The following is a 24,946-nucleotide window of genomic DNA, read 5'->3' as shown; positions in this document are numbered from 1 at the left end:
CCAGTCTGTTGATAATGCTTTATTTAAACTTGTCTCCTCTGTAGCCCCAGTGTAGTGAGTGCAGCTTGCTCGGAATGTGCCCATCTCCTCACACGCTCTGAGTTACGGAAACCTCTTCAGCAACCAGAACCAGGAGCATCTGTTATTGGCTAATCATGATTTTTCTCCGCTTCCCACCCGACTCCCAGTACCTCATTTCCCAGACACACGCTGAGCCTCCGAAGCGTGTTTGCTGATGTCTGTGAATGTCACTAAATCACGAGGAGAGCAGGGAGACAGGCCAGGTCAGTGAAGAAGCGGTGGAAACTTCTGAAGAGTCGAGAAGACAGCGGCTGAGTTTGGTTGTGAGGTGACATCCAGAATTGCTTCGGGGGGTCTCCTTCTGAGCCTGCATATTTGACCAGGAGGAATTTGAGGCTCCAGTCAGCTTCACTCCCAGAAAAGCAGTTGAGGTCTCAAAGGGCCTGGCCATCGGGGTGAGTCTGTGTCCTTGTGTCAGCAGCCTCGTCCCCCTCTCTCATCAACTCGCCTTCTGCGTGTGGGTCCCTGGTGTGCTTGGTCTTCCAGAACCCTGGGGAGGGGAGGTGGGGAAGGGGACAAGCTGGTGTCTGTGGCGTGCCTGCTCCAGTAGTCTCTCCAAAGTGCTGTGGATTAGACTGGAACACCAAGGCCAGGCACGGGCATCTACTTCCAAATGTTTGTGAATATGTATTGACCATTTCACTAGAGTGTGAGGAAGTCAGAGAATCATCATTCGATAACTCCCACAATGCAAAAGAAAGTATAGTGGCACCAGTGACTATGGAGTCAGGCCGAACCTGGTTTAAATCCTAAACTGTATGACCTTTGAAAAAGTTACTTAAAGCTTCTCAGACCTCTTCTGTTTCAACAAAAAAATAAGTACAATGAAATTTACAGAGTTTTGACATAAGACAAATAAGATGATATATGCAAAATGCTTGGCACATAGTAGGCACTCCATACTGACATTTGTAGGTATTCAATAAATGACTGCTGTTTTGTCATTTGTTGTTATGGTTGTATTAAAACTAATGAGGATACTAATTATAAGATGCTGTGACAATCAATAAGGCTCTAGAAAGATGTGAACCAAAATGAAAGACTCCAAATGGAGCTCTAATTTTCCAGTCACACCTATAATCTGCCCTTGTAGTTCTCTCTGTTTCTGCCAGGTGTGGAAAATGAAAAGACAGCTGCAGATAGCTGTATTTTTCAGATTCTAGAGTCTTTGTCCATTGAATAGCTCATGATTTAATGAAGTTTTGACAGTTTCTCTTTACTCTAAGGCACAGGTAAAATGGAAAAAAACAACCCTCCCACTTTGTGACATTGCGTGGTCGGAGTTGAAGTGAAGGGCAGAGCGACGTGTTAGTCACTGTCTGCTTGGTACAGCCCTCAAGATGAAGGGCCTCTAAATGCCTTGTTGATTAGCTCTTTCTCTTCAGGCAGCAAATAATTTCTGGGTAACATATGAAGAAATGTCACTGGAAGTTCATTAGACTATATTTTAGAGGCGTCTTTTCGTTATTTATTTTCTCCAGAATGTCTCCACCCATCTCATTCCTATTCCTCCCCTCTCCCTGTCATCCCACATTCACCTCAGAGTAGACTACACTTGACTCACTGCAGTGACCTATGTTTTCATTTCTTAGAATGCAAAGACTCTGATTAAGCCAAGATGTACAAGAACACAGGGTTGTGGTACAAAGCTGTCCTACCATAAAGTGCACTTTCCTCTGTGACCTCCCAGTAATATGTACCCATCACTATCAATCCATAGTTCGTTCTTTCTCTGTCTATTATCTCTTCTCTGTGTCCTGTGTGGAGCTGAATTTCCCAGAATGTACCTCCTTAGTGCCTGGGTATCCCTGGACTAAGCAGGACATGCACGAGTATAATAAATCACAGTTCCTCTGTGTGATCAGTGCTGTACAGGGTGTGGTTGCAGTTCATCCAGGGAACATGGAAAGGTGTACTACCAGATATGTTTGTTAGCAAACTAGTTTTTGTGAGTTTTCTTTCCACACCAGAAAGCCTCAAAATAGGACAATGCTAGCATTGCCTGTAAGGACTGGCTGAAGGTAAACTCCTCCATACCATCGTGACCAGCCCCTTGTCCCCAAGGTAAAGCCATCACTCTCTTCTTCCTGCAGTCAGAACAGTTCTTTAGACCATCAGTTGGAGTGTGTTCCCGCTTTATAACCTCGAGTTTTCACTGCTGAGTTGGGGCTTTCTTTGCAGTAAAATTTGTGAGCTAATATCTTTATATTGCTATTTCATTAGTTTTAGCACAGTGTTTGTCGCCCATTGTAAATATTAAATACATGTGTATTGGTTAAATGAAGAAACAGATTAATATACAAACTTGGTGGGATAGAGCTTATAAATGAATGGTGTAAAACAAACTTTTTACCTAAAAAATAAATATTAGAATGGTCATTAATGTTTTACAAAATTCTCATCTAACCAAATTGAGAAATCTTCCTTAAAAGATTGAAAGAAAAAGTTAGACTGGATTTGAGGTCACAATTGGCAAAATCAATTATAAACCGAAAGGAATGAAACAGATTTTTAACCATTAGTCACCCATTTGTTAAATTTAAATCTTATTGGAGAAAAGCAACCTATTAAGTTATCATTAGTTATCAATATCATAATATAATTCTAATGATAATGAGCATTAGTGCATTTTTGAGAAATCATTATGCATCAGTGTAATATGACAGGGAAGGTTATAAATTCTAGAGGCAGACTAATTCTTATCTTCTATAAGTTACTGGCTCTGTGGCCTTGGGCTGGTAAGTAACGTTTCAGAGCAGCTCAAGTACTGGGCTGTAGATGTGCAGTAGATATTTGTTATTGTCCTGATCCAGGTACTCTGCATGCACTTTTGAGCTGTGATCTCAGTAAATCTTGACAACAATACTGCAATGTAAGCTTTTTAATCCTATTTTAAGAGTGAGGAAACAGAGGCACAAGGAGTATAGGTAACTTACCCAAGAACAGTGTAAGTGGTAGTTAAGATTTTGAGCCACGCCTGCTGGACTTCGGTACACCTGATCTCTGACCAACCCACATTACCAAATCCATGCAAATTAACCCAAATAATGTTCTCAGCTTTAACGATGTGGGTTCAAGGGGAGAGGTTTTGATGAAAAGGTGGTAGGCAGGAAAGTCTAGAATCTGTGGCATGCCTAAGGTCGGAAAGGACAGCTCAGTCCACAGAGGGCTGGCAAGTGCTGGGAATCAGACTCCAGGACAAAAAGGAAACAGTAAACAGAAGCCTCAGTTTCTTCATGAGCTTGCCTGAGAAAAGTGCAGGCATCAAGTTGCCTGCATTGGGTTATCTGTAGGAAACCGTAGTAACTGCAGGAAAATGACTGCATTCTTCCATCTTCAGGTTAATAATTGGGCTTATACTATCTTATTTTCTTGTGCCTGTAAGAAAAGCCAGCAAACTTGTTGACATACTTTCCACTGAAGTTAACAAAAGTACTAAGTGTATGAAGTACATTTTTTTTTAACCTAATGATAGTGGCTTAGCATGTAGATTATTAAGTGACAATATGACTATAACACTGATTTTAGAACACTTAAATGAGCTCTGTATTTATGACTGTGAAGGAATTACCTTATGCTGTAATTTGCAGTGTTGAAAAATCAACTTAGCATAATTTTGTCAAAAAAGCTGAAGAATATTTTGCTCATACAAAACAAACAAACAAAAAAACCCCACTATTCTGCTTTCAATTGTAACTGGCTTAAATATTTAATATGTATTTTACAGCACAAAGTATATTATTAAGTGATTGTTAAAATTCTGTGTTTTGATCACTATGCTTTTAAAACTCACAAATAAGCATGCGAGTTGTCATTATATATTGTGCTTCAAGCAGTTGTTTGAGAAAAAAAAGAAAGATATTAAATACCAAACAGCAAGAAAGTTAAGAATTCGAGTAGGTTGTACATGTAGGTTACAGTAACATTTTTCAGAAGGTCTAAACACAAGCTTAAATTATCAATCTTGAATAAAAAACTTTGGGAAAAATAGCAAGCACCTGGGAGAAAAACCCATTCTCTATGGATCTGCAGATAATTAAAACAATTTACTCGGTGGCAGTGTTTCAGTAATCAGGGTGAAACAATAGGCTGGCAACTCCCAAAGACTTTGCTATTCAGTCTCTCTGAGACATAAACCCTAAAATGAAATACAAATTACATTTTCATTGATAAATAAAGCCTTGTTATGTTTTAAAAAAATACTCCCAAGAATCTTGGTGGAAAAGTTTTAGACTATTTTGAAAAATATTTAGCTAATATTAAGTGCACTTTATTTTTACTTGGCTAAAGAAGATTCTGCAAAGGAAAGAGGATTTCTGTGATGTTTTTCTGTCATCTGTATAGTTTTGAAGTTGGGGAAAGTACCATGAGCACCATTTGCATGTTGTCTTTAGAAATGTCTATTCCAGTTCTTCACCCATTTTTAAATCAGGTTATTATTATTATTTTTCTAATTGAGTTGTAGGAGTTTTTCTTTTTTCTTTTTTTTTTTTTTTTGGTATGTCTCGGATATTTACCCCTTTTTGGATACATGATTTGCAAATATTTTCTTCCACTGTGGGTTTTCTTTTTATTTTGTTGATTGTTTCTTTTGCTATGCAGAAGCTTTTAAGTTTAATGTAATCTGACTTGTATTTTTCCTTTTGTTGGATTTGTTCTTTGATTCCACTTGTATGAAATATCTAAGTCAGTCGCATGCTTAGAAGCAGAGGATAGAATTGTTGTTGCCGGGAGCTGGGGAGAGGGGCTGGAGATGTTGGTCAAGGGATATAAAGTTTCAGTTAAGCAAGATGAACAAGTTCTAGAGATCTGCTGTGCAATATTGTGCCTATAGTTAATTCTGCATTATACACTGAAAAAATTAGAGTAGATCTCAAGTTAAGTGTTCTTACCACAAAAAAGGGGGTGAATACAGGAAGAAACTTTTGGAGGTGATGAGTGTGTTTATTATTTTGATTGTGGTGATGGATTCATGGGTATAAACATATGTTCAAATGCATTAAATTGTATGTATTAAAAATGTGCAGCTTTTTGTACGTTGATTACACCTCAATAAGGATGTTTTTTTAAAAAGTTGCTGCTCCTCACCTTTCTCAGGTGGAAGATTGTTGAGTTCTAAAAGCAGCACGCTGATTTGTATTTTTCTTCAGTTTATAAATGTATGCAAAATTAAAAAGGGAAGGGAATAAACTGCCAAGAAGTTTGTCTTCAAAAAGGATAACCAACCTAAGTGTCATAAATAAGGAGCTGTGTTCAGATTTTCTTGGTTTCAAAAGAAATTCTTCGATTACTTCAACTTTAATTTCCCTAAATGTCTTGGCTTTACATTAGTATTTATGTGGCAGTAACAGCCCATTACTCTGTGGCAACAGTCTATTACAATGACATTATTTCACTGGGAAACACTGATTGTTTCTTAGATATAGGCTATATTCCTGGTCATTTCTAGTAAGTGCATTAAAATAAAAATTATTACTCTTCTTAGCTTTTGTCTGAGTGACAAGTTCCAAAAGTATTATTCCAAGCAATACCATGATGCCTACTATTATTTCATTGGATAAAAAGTTGTAAGCAGAAACTGTCACTTTTGTTATGAGTCTCCTTTCATTTGGTCTATAAACACACACACACACACACACACACACACACACGCATACCTCATCAACTACTTTTTTGAAATTAAGAAGGCTGCTGTGTTTGATACTGTTTCCATGGTGTAATTATTAATAGAATCCTCTTTTACTCCCAAAATATTTCAACTGGGACAAGGTTACACAATCACTGTATTCAAAAACCACTCTATGCTTTTAAAAAAGAAACATATTTCTCTTTATGCAATTTTTCTACCTAAAACCATGTTAGCTTAGAAGTCCCAGGGACTTAGTCATTCTTTACATTAAATCAAAACTTATCATGTCATTCAGCTTTATCGTTCAACTATCTGCTTCACAACCAAATAACATAAGTATTTATTTCACATTGATATGTACCCAGGGAAAAGTTACTGTATATTTTGTCCATACTCTCGTTCACATCTCTAGCCCTCTCCCTTGGCTCATCTAAACATTGTTAGATGCTACAGGTAGAGAATTTATTAATCTCCTTGGTCCAAAAATAAATATCAGTAGGCATCAATTGTGTTTCCTAATTTTTTACATAATTCATGCATGCACGTTCATGTGTGCATACATTTGCATTGTGTGTGTGCGTGCATTGCACGTGTGCATTGTGTGTGCATGCATGTACACATACACATGTATGGGCATTGTGTGCATGTGCATGTACATGTGTGTATGCATGTGTACGTGTGTATGTGCCTTGATTTGTTGTCTATGTGCTTGAAATTTACTTTTCTCTTTCTTCACTTGGCAAGGTTCTACTGACATTTCAAAGTTCAACTCAAATAGTAATTCTTCTTTTAATTCTCTCAAGCCTCATTTATCTCTAATCTCTGGTAGCCCCCCTTTATTTCTCTCCCTGCACCACTCCATGAAACATACACACACACACACACACAGACACACACACACACACTCCATCACCGCAACAATGGCTAAGTTTTCACCTCACTTTATGTCTGTAGTATCCATACTCCATTGTACAAATTCTCATCATGCAAAATTGCTTCTATGTCAGTGTCATTAGTATCATTGTTATTATTATTATTATTCTCTAAAGACTAGCATTTACTGTTTGAGGTACAGCAGGAGGTCAGTATATATTCTTTGAATGGACAAACGCCCCTCCCTCCCTGCATTCCACTGTGTTCTTATACTTACTACTCAGGCTTGTTGCTCATCTTCCAGACTAGACTTAGTGAGCCTTTGCTATGCATCAGCTACTTTGCTAACAACTTTATATGCATTATTTGATCCCGTGTCTGCAAGCACCTCTTTTAACTGGTGATGAAGGAAATTAAGGTCAAGATCATGTAGGTACTTTGTCCAAGGTGACACATTTGTTAAATATACATTGAGTCAGTCCCTAACTTGTTCCCCACACTTCCTCTCCCATATTTGGAAAGTTACATGAGATAAATGATCCCTAAAACGAATTTCATAACCAATTATTATGAAATATGTCAAAAGCCACTTAGAAAAAAAAACTTTAAAAAACCCAAAAATACAATGGATTTGGATTCGAAGAAGACAGTAAAAAATACAGAGAAAGAGATGAATATATTCATTATGCAGCAGAAAAGTAAGAAAACTTGATAAAATAATTTGAATTTTTTTTCAAATTGACAATCGTGGAGAAGTGTAATTATAAACATAATTTTTTAAAAATTGAAGATTCATTGAAGAAAACTCCAAAATTTGGAGAAAAGAATTAAGATTCACCTTTATTTAATTCTAAAAGTTTCAACATTTATTAACATAGGCATGACAGTTAGACAATTAAAGAATTTAGACTTTTGAATTAAACCTAATAAGAACCTAGGTTTAAACAGATCTGACATGAACCAGAAATTATGATTACTGAATGAAATATCCAATAGCTTCAATGAGACACCAGCATATTCCTCTCTATCAAGATATCATGTACAATAAACTTAGTGGACAGAGCAGCAGAAATGCATTTCACAGATACCGTGATGGAGTGAGAACTGGACATGGTGATACAAAATTGATTACTGGATTCCCCAAATGGTTGCTGGAGACAGGATCATCAGAGACTAAGTCAGAGTAAATTAATTATCAAAACAAAATATTAGTCACAGAAGGTGCATTTCTCAAATTAACATAAAATAAAGAGGAAGAGACAATGAGTCTGATGAAGGAGAAAATTATAGAAGGGACAAAATAAATATGGTTTCATCAAACTGAGAAATATGTTCTGGAAAGATGGGATTGTCACATCCAGAGGTAAAAACGATATTACTTATACAATTAGTAAATCATCCTTATGACAGTTTACATGTAGGAGATCACACTGTACGTGGTTGATTATATTTTAAATGAAAACTGTAGGGAAATTCTTTAAAGTATCTTTTTTTTTTTTTTTTTGGTCTTTTGTGCATTGACAAAAATAAATGTGATCTTAACCTTTCCAGTTCCTATCTTTTCTACAAATATCTTGTTAAGCCACAAGCAGGTTAATTACCTGGTAATCTCATGCAGATATGAAATATCTCAATCCAGTTACAATCCACTTGTATTCCCTGGTACCATTTTTTTTAATCCTGAATGCATATTGAACATATATATGTTTAAAAGTCTCCTGTCTGCGGAGATTGAGGATGAACAAAGCAATGAACATATTTTTCTCTCTCACTAAACATATGCTTATATTTTGATTATCTGCAGTGGGCAAGATTTCAATGGTATCTGGCTTGTAATACAGCAAAACCTATAATCCAATTCTGTATTTAGCAACTGGTGTAATGAAAATAAGTCACAAACCACTGCAAATCACACACAACTTTATTTTGCTTTCCTGGAATGCATTGCCACATAGACAAATTCAGAGAATTACAACATTTGATTTGAGAAAAGAGAAGGTGACAGTTTCTGATTTAGACATTTTTACCCCGTCAGAAAAAAAATTAAGGAGAATAAGGAGGAATCATAGTAATAGTAATAACATTAAAAGTCATTATATTAAACTGTACTTTTTGTTTTACATGTATTTTTTGAGATGCTTTATTCAATTTGATTCTTAGAAAATACCTGAAGTAGAAAAGTAAATATTATGACCCACAATCTACAGCTGAAGGTGTCCACATTGCTGGCCACAGAAGTCGCATGTGGAAACAGTGGGAGAAGTCTCAGGTTTCATACCTCGGAGTCTGTTCTTCACCTAATTACAGACTTTATTTAGTTACACACACCTCATTTCCGTGAGTCATGGTATCTGATGTGATGTACTAGGAGATCATTTTTAAAACAAGAACATCTCTTTTTTTGCTCAGGATTCAGCCAAAGCTGATAGGGCTCTTTCTCCAAAGGAATTAAGTGTCACCATTTCCTCTTCCAAAGTATGAATTAAGTATGCATACCTACTTCTCAGAGTGGTAAGGGCTTCATGAGACCCTGTGGGAATAGTGCTGAGTACTAAGGGATTTCAATGACGATCTAAGTTCCATTTGTGTATTGCTCTAAGACACTCCATAATGCATGCAAAATGTGCATGAAATATATATATATAATATATATATAATATATATAATATATATATTATATATATATTATATATATAATATATATATAAAGTTTATTATCTGTAATATCTTATGGCAAGGTAGAGATTTTTAACTTAAATTGCTATGGAAGCACTCAAGAAGTAGTACCTAAGTTTGCTTCATCAGGGAGATATGTACTTTTGTGGAGCTATTTTATTTTGAGATAAAGCTCATATAATCAGGGAGTTCTTAAGCAGATTGGATTATATCGGTACATGTTGCCAAGCTCTTCATATTTGCCTCGATTCAGCAATATTTCTAAATGGAAAGTGCATAATAATCCTTTATATTTATAAAAAAGTGTTTTTGCATCCATGACGTGACTTGAATGTCACAGTGACCTGGTTACTCTGAAGAGAGATAACCCGTGATATAACCCAGACCGTAAGCGTCAATCCAGTATCTTTTCATACTTAAGGAAGAGCTCTTTCCACTATGCCCTGTTCCTCCTGGTGTGGTAGAGTCTAAGGTATGTGATCTGTGGAGAACACAGTGATTATATGCAGACTGACTGTTTTACCTTTCTATTCAGCATTAAGAAAATGAAGTCTGAGGAAAGATAGGAGCAAAGTGAAGGTATACACACACCAGGGAATTAAGAAAAAACCTCAAATCAACTACATACAAAGACAGTAACAATAATAACCCCTTCATTAGTACCTATTATGTATCAGGTAGTTATTGTACTCATTTTACAGAATAGAATACTCTCTTGTGTCATATAAGAAAAAGTGGGAAAACCAGGGATAAATGCCTTCATATCTGAACACAAATCTGTACTTCACAATCCCTGACCTATAAAGCCTCCTTAAGGAGATGATACAGCCAGTTGAATGATTGGAAAGCACAGTCTTGAACTATTCTGAATTTTCAATTCAATTTAGTAATTTCATAAAATTTCTGTCACATTCATTTGTTTTTATGCCTTCTTTGTTTTTCTTAAGATTTCTTTTTTTAATTATTATCTTTCTATCATTCCAAAAGGATGCCGACCATTCTCTTAACGTTCTTTGATGGGCTTTTGGTTACTATCACAGGAAAACCATTGCAAAAATAGTTATAATTTAATCTTGCTCACATTTACATTTTAATTGCATAATGAACTCTGTTTAAAAAGCTCTTACCAAACAATACTCATAAAAGTGCATATCATTTATTACCATTTTTAAAATCCTTCTGAATCCTCAAGCTTATATGTTGATGTAATTGTGCCCTAGACCGCATTCATGATAGTCTTTACTTTGTATTTTTTCATTTTGTAGACAGGCCACCACTGTTATTCAACAATGTATATCATCCCTTGTCCAGAGTAAGACGGGATGCTGCCTAAATTCAATCTGATGAATAGCTCCACATTCGCAGAGAAGTTGTGGAAAGATGCCCAGCTCAATGTCAGCTAAGGTTCTCCTCAGATGGTTTCATTGGGTCAGAGGTACGAGGCAGGTGGATATAGTGTTGTTCTTTCAAAAAGGGAAGCTTCCATAATTGGAAACCTAGATGTTGATGAGTAGAACAATCTTATAGACCTACCAATTATAGTACAACCAATTAGATCATGGATAAATACTTTTAACATTGGATATGTTAACATAAATAGTGAGTTCTCTGACCCAGAGAAGTCTACGAGACAGAATCCACTTATCACTCAAGGAAGGCTTCCCTGTACTTTGATTTTTAACTTGGAGCTCTGGAACTTCTTTCAAAGACCCTGAGCCTTAGCATTTAACCCTGCTTTGTGGCAAAGCCACCAACTATCTTCATGTGAGCATTTTCAATTCAATGATTTTTTATGAAAGAACTCTACGGAATCATTTCCAGGGAATACACTTATAATTTAGTACAGAAAGACTGATGTAGACAGGGCAGATGATAGTTGATATTTGTTGAATATTTGATATTCCAATCTGATGAGGAGAATTTGAAGATACTTATCAAAATATATAAATTCTTATTAGGCTATAGATATTAAAAGTTGAATGTCTAACACGAAGGAAAATAAAGCCATAAATAATATAGGATGATGTATATCATATATTTGTGAATATGTTAACCCTAAATTTGGCAACAATATTTCTAGAACTTAATGGGAAAATTTTATTTTCTCTATAAACTTTTCAAGATTAGATAAAATAAAACAAATTTAACAAACCTCTTTCCATATTAAATAAATGGACACCAGTTCTCTATTTAAGCATGAGTCATGTTGACTGACATAATTGTTAAATCATATGAACAATTTTGTAATGATGATTTAGTTTTTGTTAATTGTAAAATTCCAAATAAATATTAGTAAGCATTTTAATAGTTATTATGATTTTTTTCTGCCAAAAAATGTAAATGAGTCTGGGTTGAGAAACAAACAACACAGTGGAAGCAAATAAAATCCATATGCTGCTGATTCTGTGAAATATGGTAATAGCAAGTACAATACAAGTGCCAGCTGTGGTTATCAGGTGCTGTTCTAGGCATTTTATACCTACTAAGCCATTTATTTCTCACCAACCATGGAAGGTAGCTAATATCATTTTCTATTTTATAAATGAGGAAACTAAGGCACAGTCATGAAATAAATTACAGGCTTTGGAATCAGAAACCTAGTTCCGAATCTTGGTCTCACCACTTAACAAACTGGAATTTCTTTAGTAAACAGCATAACTCCTTTGATTTTTATCTTTAAAGCAGGAAAAAATGATACCACATTCATCCTAAAGTGAGGCTCAAATGAAATGAGAATATTTCTGTTCTGCCAACTATCAAATAAAACATAAGTATCATTATTAGACTATGAATTATGTTTGCATTTTTACTTCCTTTTCCATATTATTTTTCTATCTAAATATTTGTTCATTTATTCTTACATTTGCCCTTTTTCTAAAGCTGTTATTTCCTTTACTTGGCACTTTCCTCCTGATCATGTGTCAAGTGGCCTGATTCATGATTTATTCAAGAAAATATATATATGGACATATTCAAATAATCTCCATACTTGTGTATGAAATGTAAACATACATATATTAAAATGTAAAACTGTAAGTTGGTGCTGAGATGGAGTCTAAGTTTGGATTCACTGAGCTTTTTGGTAATTAGAATGTTAAGAAAAAACCAATGTTATGTGGTGTATTAAAAAATGAATTGTTGAAAGAGAAACTTTCCATATTATTTGTTTAGGGGAAATAAATGATGTAATGGGCAATGTTCAAAACTATATATTAATAATTTGGCTATAGTCAATTTCATAAAACTATCAGACTATTTTCTAGAATAAATCAAGGGTCTTATTTGAGAAAATTATTAGGGATTATTAGGAATGATTATTAATCATTCCAAAATGATTTTTCTATTGTTATACATTTTAAAACATTTTTTTCAAGAAAACTCATGCTGAAATGAGATATTAAGAAATTCTAAATCTTATGAGTCATATAAATTATATAATTTTGTGAATGGGCTCCAAGATTTTAAATTCTGTATTATATGTGTTCAGTTCAATGTAATCTCCTGAGTTGATTATAGTGCTTTATAATTCATGTATAGAAAGTGCTGGTCACAGGGATGATGATTGAATATTATTAAGAATGATACATAATACCTAAATGTGAAATTTAGTATAATTTTAGGGTTGACATGTTAAAATATAGTGTTCAAGCAGATGATATTTGTGGCTGATTGTTCTAATTTTCTTTGCCAATGCTCTAACAAATCATTAACTATTTTCAGTTTTCACCAAATGATCTCATAGTCATAAGCTTCCTCCATTCCCATATTTCTCCTGATGATTTATTTCTAATCATATTGGGAGTACATATTCAGTGTGATAGCTGAATTATATTAATTTGACTACAAACAACATGATGTAATTTAAAATATTGATTGCAATAGCATTCTCTTTTCATAAATCCATCCTGTAATCCCACTGGTTTTAAGTATGTGATTAAATTGTTTGGTTTGATTTTTAAATTGTATTTTGATTATATGAGGAAATTTAAAAAGTGGAAGATTAAAATTTTAAGCTGAAAAGTAAACCATGGCCTGTGTGATAATGAATGGTGTCTGACTTGTTGCCTATGACGTGGACAATTCGAGCATGCCTTGTGGGCCTCCTTAGTAGAAAGGGAGGAGGCCTGTTCTATTCCTATCTGTATGACAACACATTCTCCCCTGTCAGTAGACATAAAGTGATTCCCAAGCAGGCCTCATTTGTTCACCTTTGTTATAGATTTTATCTTTGCGTATGAAAAATATGAACATGAGAAAATAAAAACTTTCATACATAACTTAACTGGGGAGCCCTGGAACATATCCATGGGAAAATCTTCATATTTTTATCACTAATCACAAATTTTAGTTAAAATCATATTTATATTTTAATTACTAAGCACAACTTTAGATTAAAATCATATTCATATAGGGGTACAGTGATATTAACATATGGATATAGTATGTGTATATATGTATTTATGTATACAGCATTATATATATTTACATACAAATATTTGAATGTATTATATACATCTATTCAAACAATATGTGGAATGTATAACTCTTTATGTGTGTCCATAAATTCTAACACGTATTTCCCATCCAGGAGTCTCTGAGCCTACTTTTCTCATCTGTGTCCTGCAGTATTTTTTTTCCTGTTAAATGGTGGCTGTTCTTTACATGCGGTACATTTGCTAGTGACAAACAGGAGTGATTGTTTTGCCAGAAACACCAGAAGGCATTTGATTGTTTCTGAGACCCCCCAAACAACTAGCTGCTCATCTATCGTCAATTGCCGAGGACCTCAAGTCTGACCCTGTGGCACCTCTCCCATCTCTTGCTCTTTCATCTCCACGTTCAATCCTGGTTAAGTCCTGCAACAACCTCCTGAGTGCCTTGTCTCCAGCAACCCCTCCTTTGTGGAAGTTTATGTCCAGCTCTATTATGAGCCTTCACCAGTGGGGGCCTGAGGCTCCTAGTGTTGGGGGACACATGCTCATCACTGTTTTCCAGTCCCTCAGTGGTGCTTGGCACTCAGAAGGCACTTGATAAACATTTGTGTTGAATTAAAAAGAGAATGAAACTGTAATTGAGTGACCAGGCTGGACAAAACCAGGTGACTCAGACAAACTTGAAGCTTTGCACTCTGTCTTTCTGCACCTCTGCCCAGCTCATCTTTCCAAACCCAGCTCCTTTCTTTCCATTTGTGCACCCGGGGTTGAGCCTCTGCACATTCTTTCCTCTCCAGCTTCACCACTTTGTCCTTTTGCTTTTGAATGCTCTTCTCATTTTTCCATTTCCAAGTCTTAATCCCCTTTCAAGGCCTGCTTTCCAGATGGCCTTAATGACACCTTAACAATGAAACCAGAGCAATCTCACTTTCCTTAAAACCACCACAGCACTTCTTAGGATCCAACATTTAGGCATTGATTACTATAAAATTTTTAACTTAAATTACTTATATCTATAATGTGTGTCCTTCGAGTATAAACTCCTCAAAGGAAAGATTTAAACCTGCTGTATCTCTGTTTCCCTGTACCTAGCATAACCTGGGAGAGAAAATACATGAAGCACTTCTGTGCAGTGCAGGAAAAGAGGACACGGTGAAACTCACAGAAAGGCCAATGATTGAGTCATTTGAATGCATTAAGTACTCCTCCTCTTTCAACACAAATATTATTCCAGCATTAGTATAGATATCCATGCTGTTCTATAGTATCCCTTAATTAATTTTCTATTCCCCAAACACTCAACACAATGTACAGAAGCCACACCCATCTTTCCTTTCTTGATATACTGCCTTATACCAGCCTGCCAGGTCAGCGTCCACAGATGAGCTCCATCCATGGGAGGACAGAGAGGTCATGCCCTGGGCCCAGCTCAGGTGGCCAATGAAGACAGTACACAAGTGCAAAGTGACTAGTTCGCAGCCAATTCAAATAGATTAGTTTGGTTGTTCAAATCATGAAACACCAAAGCTTTGCTCTAACAAGTTCAGTTCTATTGATTGCAGACTTATTAGGACACCCTCTGTCTCTCTATGATATTGACCTAGATATCACTGATTGAGTCAAACCTGTTATTTCAAATTTTAGGTCATCCAGTAAGATACTATAGAATTTCCTGCTGGTCATGTCATGATGTAGAAGAAAATTTAAACTACCTTCATATAATTAATAAATTTTAAAAATGGAAAATGAATTACTTTGAAATGTGAGTATACTTCATTTCTTATAATAAGCAGATATAATGTCAAATTATTAGTTTATTCAACAAAACATATGGTTTTATGACTAAATTTTTTAATCAGTTAAATATGAACTAACATTACTCCACTAATGAGTAAGGGTCCCCAATAGTATAATTCTGGGGTATCTTATTTGAATAAGCTAAAGTTAATAAAGACAGCTTTTGGTGTTTTAGAACATTTTCTTCTCAATGATCTCTATGCTGGGACAAAATACTGAAAGTAGTTGTCACAGAATGCATTGGCATGAGCTGGAATTATCTGCTGTGGTCACCTGTATACACCAAATCTCTCAGTAGCACATAGTAGGCATTTGATAAATATTGGTTAAAATAGTACAATATTATTTGCCTAATTCAACTTTTGATAAAAATTGTTATTTTAAGGATAGAATAAATCTAGTTTCCTACAATTTCCAAGGAATTCATTACATGTTTCAAAAAATAGGCTGAAGTTACCATGTATGTGATTAAAAGTTTTGTTTGAAATTATTTTCTAAATATTATTTCTGTTGAAACTGTACATCACTCTCTCATTGAACTATAATGATGAAGCTCAGAAATGGTGTTATTCAAACACACAATTAATATTGATTATTTAATTAACTATTAATATATGATCATTATTTAATTAATTAATGATACGTAATTAAGACAAGGTGGGTTGACCTACTTGTAAATTCTCTCTTAAGCTTGCACTGTATTTGGATAATGTAATATAAATATAAAGGTGATATAAAAACCGACAATACTGTTATGCATTTTAGAATTATTTGGTTGTATCTGATGAAATTCAGTGACAACCCTAGACATTTTCAAGCAACAGTGTAATTACTCAAAAACGCATTTCTAGAAGGCTTTATGTCAGGGGTTTATCTAGCCTGTTTTTATCTTGAATTGCTGAGAATTCTTGAATCTCTTAACAGGGTGGTGTCCTCGCTTGCAATGTGTGAATTGACGTTACTGTGGCTCTGGAGGCCTTTTCAGAAGTATGGCAAAGACGTTCGCCAAAGATTTGAACTTTGATGAGCAAGTTTCTCCCGGGTTCCTGGGAAGAGCTGACACATTTGCTGGTGTTTGCTCATTATGACTAGGATAAAAAGCAAATCATAAAATTTCTGATGTTTATTTTTAGATACTCTCTGTTGTATCTAGGCAGAATAAAGAAAACAAGGCATATTTGCAGGCCGGATTCCACAAAATTTACCTTTTGTCTTAAGATAGGTTTGGTGGCAGAGTTAAGTTCTTCTGAATTTTTTCTTTTCAGAATATTAGCAAATTTTATTTCTCTTTACAGCACAGTCTCTGGATAAGAGTGATTTATTTATTTTATTTTTTCTCCGCCTGCTTCATAACCTATAAGAACACAGGTGGTTTCTTTCTTTTTTTTAGTATTTTTTTTTTCATTTTAACACTTACTTGTGCATATTTTTGGGGTACAGAGTGTTGCTTCAATACATGCGTATACTGTACAATGATTCTCTTAGGGTAGACAGCAGAGTTTTGTATCTTTTTATCCACCCCGTCTTCTCTCCCCTGCCCACCCCGCTTCCCCCCAGTCTATGGTAACCATTATTCTACTCCCTACTTCTCTGGGAACCACTTTTTCTTTTTTTTTATGAGATTCCACATGTGAGTGATTTCATGTGGTATTTGTCTTTCTGTGCCTGGCTCACCTCACTTAACATGATGGTTTCCAGTTTTATCCATGTTGCTGCAAACGATAGGATATCATTTTTTTTATAGATGAGTAGTGTTCCATTGAGTATACATAAACCACCATTTTTTTTATCCATTCATCCACCGATGGGTATTTAGGTTGATTCCATCTCTTGGCTATTGTGAATAGTGCTGTGATGAACATGGGAGTGCGGGTGTCTTTCTGATATATTGACTTCATTTCCTTTGGGATAGCTGGGTCATAAGGTAGATCCATTTTTAGTTCTCTGAGGAAACTCCACACTGTTTTCCACAGTGTCTGTACATTCCCACCAACAACGCAGGAGAGGTCCTTTTTCTCTGCATCCTAGCCAGCATTTGTTATTTTCTTCCCTGTTGATAATAGCCATTCTAACTGGAGTGAGATGATATCTCATTTTGGTTTTAATTTGGATTTCCCTGTTGATTAGTGTTTTAGACCATTTCTGTTGCTTATAAAAAAAATACCTGAAACTGGGTGATTTATAAAGGAAAAAAAAAACTTCATTGCTTACTTTTTCTTAGGCTGGGAAGTCCAAAGTCCATCTGGTGGTAGCAATAGTCACCCAGGGTTCCACATTGCAAGATGGTGGAAGTACAGAGAGCAGAGAGAGAGTAACCTACTCATTCACTCTCCTTTTAAAGCCCTCAGAATCACGCCCCTGACCATCATTTTTAATGCATTCACTACTACACGGTGCTACAATCTAATCTCCTCTTCAAGGCTCCACCTTTCGCTTACCATAATAGGATTTCCCACCCTCTTAACAGTCACAGTGGGGGCCAAGTTTCTAATACATAAAACTTGGGAGACATAATTGAAGCTTCAGTGAGTTTGGGGGGAACATAATCCAATCCACTACAATTAGTAATGTGGAGGATTTTTTCATGTGACTTGTTGGGCATTTGTATGTTTTCTTTAGAGAAAGGTCTGTTTGGGTCTTTCACCCATTTTTTAACTGGGTTATTTGTTTTTTTGCTGTTGAATTGTTTAAATTCCTTATATATTCTAGATATTAGCCACCTGTCAGATATGGAGTTTGCAAGCACTTTCTCCCATTCTGTAGGTTGTCTCTTCCCTTTGTTAATAGTGTCCCTTTTTGTGCAGAGCTTTTTAGTTTGATATAGGTCCACTTCTGTATTCCTGCTTTAGTTACGTGTGCTTTTGCAGTCTTGCTCAAAAAAATTGCTGCCCACTCCTATTTCATGTAGCATTTTCTCTATGTTTTCTTCTAGTAATTTTATAGTTTGAGCCCTTATGTTTAGGTTTTTAATCCATTTTGAGTTGATTTGTTTATGGTGAGAGTTAGGGGTCTAGTTTCAATCTTCAGTGATCTCCAGTTTTCCCAACACCACATATTGAAGAGTGTCTTTTCTCCACTGTATATTTTTGGCACCTTTGTTGTAAATCAGTTGGCTGTATATGCATGATTTGTTTATTTTTTAACAGAATGATCATTACTAGAATTTCATGTTTGATTTTTCCAAGCACGTTTTTTTTCTCGAATGTATTCCTAAGACCAAAACATGCAAAATTTCTTTCAGTCTATAAATTAATCAATGAAGCTTTTGTCAGTGATTTAGAGAGCTCAACATATTTTAAGAATAATTTCTCTCAACTATGTAAATCATGCATAAATATCTACACCTGCTAGAGGGATCTTAAAAATGGGCGTATATTTCATTGTTTTTTGTGCTACCCAATGTTGATGTAAGTATTGATACATAAATAAGACAAAGCTATTTTTGTGTATGTGTGAAATTATTCATTCATAGAATTTTGTCAAGCAATGCATGTTTTGATGTTTCTGTATACTGATGTAAGTGCCATTACCTAGTTCTCAAGGGTGCAATAAAGCATATTGATAAAAAATCAATGTTAATAACTTCCTTTCCTCTAAACTACCTCCATAATATAATATAATTTTGCATATACAAAAATGCCCAGGAACACAAACTCAAGGTCTTTCTCTTCCAGGTACTTTAGGAAAAAAAGGCAATTTCTTTAAGTAGTATTTTTATTTTTATGTATTCATTTAATATCTTATTTCCTTTATAGACTAAAGAATACAGAGTATATTTGGAATCTTTTTTTTAATGATCTATGGAAATGTTTCATGCAAATTTGAGTTAGATTAAAGGAGACCAGAAGCATCCGTCTTTGAGGTGAAGCAGCCACTATCCCAAATAGGGAGAAGAAAACACCCTCAAACTTCGAGTTGTTCATCTGCAAAATGCAGACTTTGACTGTGGTTGTGTCTCACTTCGAGACGTAGGAAAGGCAGGGAAGGGACAGCTGTGTTTATCTCTTTGGCGCACATGGAGCAGCCAGCAAGCTTTATACAAAGAAATAATTGGTCACGTTCTCATTGCTGATGATTCTTGTCCAGCTGTGCAGGAATTTTCAATGACGTCAAAGTCAAAATTCTACAAATGACAGGACAAATAAAAAGTTGTCATTTCTTGGCCTACTGATATAATAGGAAGTTTTTATTTTCTTTATGTATTAATAAAAAACAGCATGCATTTGCATGCCTTATACTAAAGCCACTATCAGAAAATTCTATCAAGAGAGATAGTCAATTCCTTAAGGAATATTTCTCTGATTTGGGGCAGCTGTTGTACTGATTTCACTGTGTGTCAAAGGAAAGAAAAACACATCTTTTCCTGTTTCTCTGCAAAACTTGGTATTTTAAACCATATTCTTAAACTGCATATTGGAAAGAGACTAAAAGATGAGAGGAAGCAAAGGAATGAATGTGTGCAGAGCTCTTTCTCGTTTCTGAAGCTCAATGAGCCGATAGAAATTCTTCCAACTTAAAAAAAGTCTGGTAATCAGAGTCCCATCAGTATTTTGAAGTAAATATTGGGCACCATGTATTACAAGACATTTTGATTCATGCTAAAGAATGAAAATCACATGTATTTCTTTTCTTCCAAATCAATATTTACAAATACCTCTTGCTACTACAGCGCCAGTATATTGTCATCAATCCCCTAAGTTTGAAGAGATTGCATCTTTAGAAATCATGTTCTTCAGGAACAAAATTGTTCAAATACCAACAATTTTCTATGACTTAACATAATATATCATTTTTTTGAAAAAACTTATCCTAATGGCTAAAATTACAGTGGGTCAATATTCAAGATAGTTTGAAAGAAGGAACTTCTCTGATCAGAGTCAATATTTCCGATTAGTATGAGGTCTCTCTTTTCTTATTTAGGAAGATTAATTTGAAATTCAATAAAATTGAATTATCTACAGTTCTCTTATTCAACCTTGTGCTTCACAACTTTCTGGACATGAGAAAAGAAGAAATTAATGAGGCAGAGATTGCTGATACCTCTGTAGTCTTATTTTTCTCACTTTGCCTTTTATAAGTTGTCATAAAAATGCTTTTCATTTACAGAGCTCCTTTTTCTGACACGGTCAAATCACTTCACTGATAGAATCTGGTTAATCCTTTAAGTGTGGTGCCCATTTCCCTGGGTGGAATAGTACAGAAAATGGAACTCTTGGAACAAATATCCCTTACTCTCTTGCTTTTAATATCAAACCTATTTTATCCCACTCTTTAATCTCATATTGCAGGAGAGGTAGCAGTTTAATTTTATGTGATTCTCTCTAAAGGATCTTACAATTTTCTTATAAATCATTGAATCTTTATGAATTAATTTATAAAGTTCTCATCCTCAGTCTTTACACAATTTATTACTATACTGATGATAGGCAAGGCATTTTCTTAGGCTTTTTCAATTTCTTCAGAGCAAATGTATTGTTACACATGAATTATGAAAACTTCCAGTTCACTGATTCTCATTAACTTACTGGAACATTATAAAGATGCTATTAAATTATCTATGCAATACAAAATTATATCATCTGACTATTTTTCTCAAATCCCGATTGGAAAGAAAAAAAATCATATATATAAATTCTACCAAGTTTTACAGAGAGCTGTCAAATAATAATGCCAAACATGCATCAGGTAGTACTATGACTTAAAGCAAAAACACCGACTTGCTTTGTTTAGTTTCCATACACAGTGAGTTTGAAGGTGTAATCAAATTATTCATGGCTATGGAATAAATTACCAAAAGAGGAAAACAAAAGTGTCAAAATGTTCATTTACGAAAAAACAATAAATTGAGCAACACTTTATTTTGATGATAAGAAAAGCAATTTCATCTTATAAGCTAAATCATTTTCTATAAATGATAAATCTGAAAATTCAGTACAGAGAGTGAACGTGAGTTAATGTTACTTAGTTCTTTGAAGTTTATATTAAAACATATCAAACGTTATGAAATACTAAGGCACAAACAATTAACTAAAGTTTTGTGTTTATACCTAAGTGTGGAATTGCAGGGTAACATGGGAATTTTATGTTTAACTTTTGGAAGACCTGCCAGAAGTTTGCAAAGTCACACCATTTCACATTAGCACAGGCAGCGCATGAGGGTTCCAATTTGTCTGTATCCTAGTCAGCAATGTTGTTGTCCGTCTTTTTGATTATTGCCATCCTAGTAGGTTTGGAGTGGTTTTTTCCATTGTGGTTTTGATTTTCATTTGGCGGATAGCTAGAGTTATTGAGTATCTTTTTATATGCTTGTTGGCCATTTGTGTGTCTTCTTTGGAGAGGTGTCTATTTAGATCCTTTGCCAATTTTTAACTGGGCTATTTATCTCTTATTATCAAATTGTAGTTCTTTGTATATTCTAGAAACAAGTCCCTTGTCAAATAAATGATTTGCAGAAAATTTTCTCCCATTCTGTGGGATGTCTTTTCATATTTTTGACGGTGTTCTTTGAAGCACAAAAGATTTTAATCTTGATGATGTCTCCCTTGTCTATTTTTTCTTTAGTTGCTTGTACTTTGGTGTTATATCTAAGAAATGATTGCCTAATTCATAAACATGCATACTTATGTTTTCTTCTAAGAATTTTATATTTTTAATTCTTCTATTTGGGTCTTTGATCAATTTTGATTTTATTTTTGTGAGTGGTGTGAGGTAGGGGGTAGGATACATGGTTGTCTAGTTGTCCCAGCATCATTTGTTGAAAGGATCGTTTTTCCCGGTTGAATTATCTTGGAGTCTTTGTTGAAAATCAGTTGACTGTGTATGTGAAGGTTTATTTCTGGACTCTCAATTTTATTCCATTGATCTGTATGTCTGTCTATGTACTGGTATCATGCTGTTGTGGTTACTGTGGCTTTATAATACATTTTGATATTGGGGAAAAAATAAAGTTTTGTGTTTTAAAGGTTACTGAGGCAGTTACTAGATTAGCTAATTATAGAAAATGGTATTTTTATATGATGTTTACACTAGGCTAATTCCTATTCTATACCTATTAGTTCACTTGATATTCCCAACCATATTATTGGAGAGATATGGTTATTACTCCATTACAGAAGGGGAAATGACATATTTTAGTTATGTTAGGTTAAATATTATTACATTCCATTTTACCTGTTACTTTTTACTTTGTTTTTAATATGGTCACTAGAAAATTTGAAATTAGATATGTGACTTTCATTTTATTTCTCCTGCAGAACACAGATTTAAACTTTAATCTGGCACTAGAGACTAGACCCTTAAACTTAATGTCCCCTGCTCAAGAGAGAAACCAAGTTTGATATTCCTATTCATGTCTAGTGGTGATCTGCTAAAAGTCACTTATTAATTTATACATACAATATTCTCAGGCTGCTGGTTATGTTTGGGGATTTAAATCATATTCCTTACTGCTTAAAATATTGAGTATTTGATAGGAGATTTTGGAGGCAATTGTTTCATCCACTGGAAACTCTAATATGGATGTACAATGCTATTAATATGTATAACACATTTAGTTGAAATTTTTATTGCCCTTCAAGAGTATTTTTCTCTTATGTAAAAAAACAGTAATTTTCCCCCTAAAGAATAATGTCTATGAATTCAGATCCTAGCAAGACATGTATTTGTTATGAATGGGCCCAATGTTTGTCTAAATTAATAGCTGTAACCACTTTATTTGCAATAAGACCTGTCTGTTTAATTTTCAGTTTGGGTTGGCAGCCATTGGAAGTAGAGCTATTTTCATCTCTCCCAGGCAGGAAAGTAAAACTTTCTGAAAAACGACTCAAGAGAGGGAGAGTAAAATGTCCCCCAACTATAAAAACAAGATTCTGTAGGTCTCTCGTGTTCTTGAATAATGATTTCTATTCCTGACCCAAAATAATTTAGCTCAGTCATTTGAAAACATAGTTGAAGAATATTAGACTGAAAATTATTCAAGACATATGGAAAGAGAACTTTTAAATCATGAAAGCACTATCAATTTAACATATGACTGTTGGCCTGGAGAATATAAAAGATGATCCTAAGATTCTAAACAAATTTGTGGTTTAATGTTTTCTCCCATCAGGCAGTCTTTCTAAGTGGTCACACACAAAAGAAAGTAGGTTTTAAAACCAATGTGTTCTAAATGGATGGAACCAACTGGCCAAAAACCGTGTTTGATTGCTGGCTATGTTAAATTTTAAGGTGGGATCATTCACATTACAGCTATTATGACACGTGTCCAGAAACATATTATGTTGCCCTGTGTTTCTTCCCTGTGGCTATTATTTGAGAATGCAGGAACAAGAATCAGGTCAGTTAGGTGAGCCTCATTTCTCAGATCATTTTTCTGTCTTTGTCCCTTGAATCCCCAGAACATAGTGAAAGGGCCTATAATCTAGAAGTTGCTCTTCAAATGTTTGTCTCAGGAAGGGATGATGGAAGGATGTATTTACATGCTTTCCTTTCCACAGTGCCATTTCCACAACTAGCTGGTACTATCCACAGATGAGAGTAATAAGAAAGAAGATGGATTTGCATTCCATTGTTTGGAAAATGTTTCCAGTGAATTCTACTGGTGGAGGAACTTGTTAAATTTAGAAGGGCATAGAAAGAGAACTTGTACTTTCCTCATGGAGATCTTTAGGTATATACTCCTCTTCTTAATATTGATGTTGAGAGTGGGAACATAGCTTTTTATTGTTGTTAATATAAAGCATAATAATTATATTAATTATTGGCCTTTATTAAACTATTATTTCAAATATAGAGCTAATATTTTAAATAAATTATCAGATTTGATTTTTAAAGTAATAAGCCTACAGGTAGTATTTTTATTCCATTTAACAGATGAGAGAATACATACATGCATGTATATATGTATGAAGTATATATACACATATATGTACATACATTCTAATACTTATTATCCTAGGATTATTAATGTCACCATCTATTAATGCCAAAAAATACTGAGTAACAAATCATTTCAAAATTCAGTTCCATATAACAATAAACACTGATCTATCTCATGCATCTGTAGTCTGTCTGGGGTTTGGTTGATTCGGGCTGAGCTGAGCTCAGCTGAGCTCTCAGGCAAGCTTTCAGCTCACATATGAGCCATAGGTCTTTTATTTTGTGAGAATAGTGGGCTACCTGGAGCACATTTCCTTCTCATGGTAATGAGGGAGGCTCAAGAAAGTGATGCCTCTTAGCCTAGGGTAGAACTGACACACAGTCACTTGTAACCTTGGGAATTAGCCAAGGCTAGTCATATGGCCATGCCCAGAATCAGTGTGGCTGGAAATGCTGGGAAATGTGGTCTGCTTTTCTGTAGGAGAAGCTGTGAAGGTGCGTGGTAAAAGGTGGGGGTACAGGAAGAAATGAGAACTTGGGAAAATAATGCCCATCTACCATATAACAGACTTAAATACTT

General features: G+C 34.8%; 1 pseudogene; it reads left to right on the top strand.

Annotated features, from left to right (window-relative positions):
* LOC134380245 (dynactin subunit 6-like) overlaps positions 1-153 on the top strand; it is a 69,631-nt pseudogene extending 69,478 nt beyond the window's left edge.
* Positions 154-24,946: the final 24,793 nt, after the last annotated feature.

The sequence above is a fragment of the Cynocephalus volans genome, chromosome 1 (genome assembly GCF_027409185.1).
Source record: "Cynocephalus volans isolate mCynVol1 chromosome 1, mCynVol1.pri, whole genome shotgun sequence".
Taxonomy (NCBI): Eukaryota; Metazoa; Chordata; class Mammalia; order Dermoptera; family Cynocephalidae; genus Cynocephalus; species Cynocephalus volans.
The sequence above is the reverse complement of the archived record's forward strand: the minus strand, read 5'-3'. Positions and strand labels throughout refer to the sequence as shown.